Source organism: Zingiber officinale, chromosome 10A, assembly GCF_018446385.1.
Source record: "Zingiber officinale cultivar Zhangliang chromosome 10A, Zo_v1.1, whole genome shotgun sequence".
Taxonomy (NCBI): Eukaryota; Viridiplantae; Streptophyta; class Magnoliopsida; order Zingiberales; family Zingiberaceae; genus Zingiber; species Zingiber officinale.
In genome coordinates this window covers 27,770,188-27,775,463 of record NC_056004.1, presented here as the reverse complement: position 1 = coordinate 27,775,463, position 5,276 = coordinate 27,770,188, and positions in this window count along the sequence as shown.

The following is a 5,276-nucleotide window of genomic DNA, read 5'->3' as shown; positions in this document are numbered from 1 at the left end:
TGCCTGATGCTTTATGGATTACGTCGGCGTCTCGACTTTGACATCATATCTAGCATCTACTGTTCGATCATCTCCTATAGTGAGCCGAGCGGCTACACTGTTTATATGCCTTATGGGCATATAATTACAGATTGGCTCGAGACCCTTCAGAATGATGTCTCTAAGGGTAGATTAATCAAGATGGTCAGACAGGATTTTAGACTTAGTAAGCGGGCATTTTCCAAGTCTGGAATCATAGGACAAAATGGGGGCGTTCGGTGGAAGGATGGGAGAGCCCTAGGTGAGTTACCACGGGGACCTCCACGACAGGTTGCTCCTGTTGCTGCTCCTCCTGCTGCTGACGATGGAGAGGCCGATCCTGATTTGCGCTGGCAGATCGCCGAGCTGGAGAGTCGCTTTGATCGGCACGATGAGCTGCTGGTTGCTGAGCTTCACGGGCTGCGCGTCTGGATTGACCAGCGCTACAATGATTTACGCAGTCAACAGCGGGTGACACATCAGGCGATTATGGATTGGATGGCCAGATATCCACCTCCGCAGGATTTCCCGGGCTATCCGTCCTCGAGCAGCGGCATGCCACCTCAGGGACCCATTCCTCCCGTTGATGATGCTGATGCTCCTCATGATGAGGAGGCTGATTGATATACATTGTTCTATGATGACATCTTGACTGTCTATGTTTTTGGATGTTGCTTGTTGGATGTTTTATGTCTGACCTGGATGCTTGTTCATTTCATCTATGTATGCTATTTATTTTCTTTCTGTTTTGCTCCTTATTAGTTTTTAATATGCTACTCATATGCCTTGTCTTGTATGTCTCTTATTCATTTATCACTATCTTATAATACATTTAGAGGGTGTTCTAAGTGAATTAAGAAAAATACAGTATGGGTTAAGGGGGAGTCCTTATCGTTCTCTTATCTAATTCGCACCTTTTCGGTGTTTGACAAAGGGGGAGAGAATACCTAAGTTTAGAGATAAATGAAAGTTTGGCTTTAGGGGGAGGACCTTGATTCCCCTTTCCTTACATGGTGTTGTATCTATCTTAGGGGGAGGATTTTGATTCCCCTAAAATTAGGGAAATATGGAAATATGAACATTTTTGATCTAAACTTAAATGGTGTTGTCAAACAATAAAAAGGGAGATTGTCTGACCTGGCTGTTGTTTTGATGTTGACACTGATTTAAGTTTGTATCATATATTAATTAAACTCAGACTGATTAATGATCAAGGTTGATCATGAGGAGAGGAAAATTCCAAGTACGGATACTTGGCACGCGAAGTCAGAGAGGGCTCGGTAGCTCGTTCTCTGGACTAGACGAAGTCAGAGAGGGCTCGGTAGCTCGTTCTCTGGACCAGACGAAGTCGGAGAGGGCTCGGCGGCTCGTTCTCTGGACTAGGTCAGAGAGGGCTCGGTAGCTCGTTCTCTGGACCGGATGAAGTCGGAGAGGGCTCGGCAGCTCGTTCTCCGGACTAGGTCAGAGAGGGCTCGGTAGCTCGTTCTCTGGACCGGACGAAGTCGGAGAGGGCTCGGTAGCTCGTTCTCTGGACCAAGAAGACGTTAGAGTTTAGGGCTGGGAAGCTCTAAAACTAACTTAGGGACTTTGGATCGGTCAACAGACCGATCGAGTGATACTCTGTGTGACTGGATCGGTCGACAGACCGATCCAGTGATACTTGAAGTCTCTGATTGGTCTATGGACCGATCAGAAACCACACAGAGAGTTTCTGTGGGTTATCTGATCGGTCTGTGGATCGATCAGTTACCACACAGAAGCTTCTGTGGGCTATCTGATCGGTCTACTGACCGATCAGCAACAATTGACGGAGCTCAGAATCGAGGGGGGGATCGGTCTGTGCACCGATCCACCCATAGTCTGATCGGTTCACAGACCGATCAGACTCCTTCCAGACCGATCAGGAGAAATACTGATCGGTCTAGAGATCTATGGATCGGTCTGCTGACCGATCCACAGTTAAGTTCATTGTGCATGCGCTTTCTCTGATATTTTCTGATTCGCACTTCTTTTTGCCCATCTCTGTTTAACCTTCTGCTGTGAGTCTTTTGGAAATACAGGTTGCAGGTACCATACCAGTGCTTAGTTTCAAATTAAGCCTCATCAAAGAAATGAGACCAAGATCTTTCCACTGCTTTGTCTGCGTCAAATGCATTTGAAGCAGCAACGGCTACAGGTTGCGATTGGCTGTGTTTCTGGCAGTGATCAGGCGGTGATTGGCTTAACTCCTGGTGATTGGTTCGAGCTCAGAGGCAACAGTGAAGACCGTGGTTCTATTGGTGTGAGCTCAGAGAAGCAGAAGAGGAAGAGAAGCGATTGGCGACGCCGTAGCTTGCAGTAGGGATTCGGTGCAGGTTGGCAGCGATCCGGTGCAGGCTGATCGAATGCAGAGACATAAGAAGCAGTGTATGTTGGAAAGAAGGAGAGAACGAGAAGCAAGTAAAAAGCTGTGTGTGTTTCGGTTGAGAGCTTGCTGTGTTCTTGGACTCTGTCTTCATCATCTTCGTGGCTGTGAACTTACTTCGATTTTCTTTGAGCCACTGTGATCTGTAAGTCTTGTGTGCTTCATTTTAAATCTGTTCGAAGACTTTGTGGAGAGGTTTCTCCACCGAGAAGGAGAGCTTCATTAGCCGGAGTCATCCGGGGTGTGATCTATTGAAGATCAAGGGCTCGTCCACCTCACGGACACGCCGAGGAGTAGGGGCAAGTTATCCCCGAACCTCGTATATCTTGTGTTAGTGGTGCTTGGTTCTTTTCTCGTATAATTTCTTTTTGTTTGCTTATTTTCCGCTGCGCTAACAAACTCGCTTAGAATTTTTGTGAAAAGATTAAGATTTTGGTGGAGGCTATTCACTCCCCCCTCTCTAGCCATCCAAAGGATCCCAACAAGTGGTATCAGAGCCTGGTGCTCTTCATCTGGACTAACATCCTAAGGAGCAAGAAGATGGCCATGAAGGAAGGATTCAGCACCAACATACCACCCTTCTTCGATGGAGCAGATTTCCAATATTGGAAGAGTCGCATGGAGTATTATCTCAAAAATGATATCTCCATGTGGTTTTCTGTAAAGGAAGGATTTACGCCTCCAAATGACGAAGAAGGTAAGGAACTCGACTCCTCGAGGTGGTCCACCGAGCAAACCCGCAAAGGACAAGCCGATGCCAAGGCAGTGGTCACTTTGCAATGTGGAATAGCCAAGGACCAACTCGTCAAGGTAGGTCCTTTCACGAGCACAAAAGATCTACGGAACAAGCTCATCGAGCTCCAAGAAGGAACTCGGGACTCTCGGATCGCCAAGAGAGACTTGTTCCTAAACCAACTCCAAAACCTCACCATGAGGGAAAATGAGACAGTAAGTGAGCTACATGGAAGATTCAAAGAGATCATCAATGGTCTCCATTCCGTGGATGAACGCGTGGAGAATCACGATCTTGTAAGGTACGCTCTAAAAGCCTTTCCGAGGAGTGCCTTGTGGTCATCTATGGTAGATGCCTACAAGGTCTCTAAGGATCTTTCAATTGTAAAGTTAGATGAATTCTTTTGTGAAATGGAACTTCATGAACTTGCTAACAAAGGTCAAAAGGAGAAAGGTATAGCTTTGGTTGCAGGAGAAAAGAGCAAGGATGGGAGAAGAAAGAAAGAAAAGAAGAAGGAGAAAGAGATTCCTTCATCTTCATCCTCCTCCGAGTCCGATGATGAAGGTGGATCATCATCAAGCGAGATGGCAAATTTTGTGAGGAGGATCATGAGAAGAAGCAGGAGATACAAAGGAAAAACTGTAGATCAAAATATTGATAAGTCTAACGTTACTTGCTATGAGTGTAGCAAGAAAGGACACTATCGGAGCGAGTGTCCAAAGCTAAAGAAGAAGGAGGAAAGGGCCAAGAAAAAGAAAGCCCTCAAAGCCACATGGGATGAATCCTCCTCGAGCTCATCGGAGGAAGAGAAGAAGGAGAAGAGCACATGGCAACTAGCACTCATGGCAAGGGAGGAATCCGATTCCGGGAGTGATGGGGACGCAAGAACTTCAGCCGCGGCTTCATCATCTTCGGATGTTGAAGAGGTAACCTCTTCTCACTTAGAAAAATGCTATAAGACTATTACACATTTGTCTACCTTGCTTAAAAAATCAAAAACTGAAATTAAATCTTTAAAAGATGAAGTAGAGAACTTGAGAGCTCTTAGGGAAGATGAGGTTGATGACCTACATCTAGAGCTCCTCGAAGATGAAAACAAAGCCTTGAAGAGTGAAGTTGAGAAACTCAAGAAAATGCTTGAGAAATTCTCAACTAGCTCCAAGACATTAGACATGATTCTAAATGCCCAAAGGGCGGTCTACAATAAGGCTGGGTTAGGGTATCAACCCAAGGAGTCAAGTTTTATTTCTCTAGTGTCTAGAACCCATTTTCATAGATCACATGCTTCTAGGGTTCATGAGACTAGGAAGGGTGTAACCAAGGCATGGGTGCCTAAGTCTTTCATTGTATATGCATTAGGTCCCAAGATTTGGGTACCTAAAACATCTATCTTTCGTGTCTTGTAGGCATTGGTCAAGGGTGAGCGTCTATCAACTTGGTTTGTTGATAGTGGATGCTCCAAGCACATGACCGGGGACAAGTCACTTTTTACTACCCTTCAAAATAAAAATAGAGGTAATGTGTCATTTGGTAACAATGGTAGTCTTAAGGTTATAGGAGTTGGAGACATTCATATATCCGAATGCCTCCAAATCAAGAATGTCCTTCTAGTCAAGGGGATGACTTTTAATCTCCTAAGTGTCAGTCAATTGTGTGATACGGGTTACACAATTGAGTTTCATTCAAGTCAATGTCTGGTCAAACACATTGACACACTTGACACGGTACTAGTAGGCACAATAGTAGATAACATTTATCAAATTTCTTTTAAAAGTGCTACTAATACCTCTGCTAAGTGTTTCATGTCAAAAGAAGAAGAATCATGGCTTTGGCATAGGAGGTTGGCTCATGTGAACATGAAGAATATTAGAAAGCTGGCCAACAAAAGATTAGTGCGAGGCTTACCAAGCATCAAGTACCAAAATACAAAACTATGTGATGCATGTCAAAAGGGTAAGCAAACAAAAGCAACTCATAAAGGTAAAAGCGCTGTAAGTACCTCTATTGTTTTAGATTTACTGCATATGGACTTATTTGATTGTAGTAGTGTCATTTCTTTGAATGGTAGTAGATATTGCTTAGTGATTATTGATGATTTTACTAGATATACATGGACTTTCT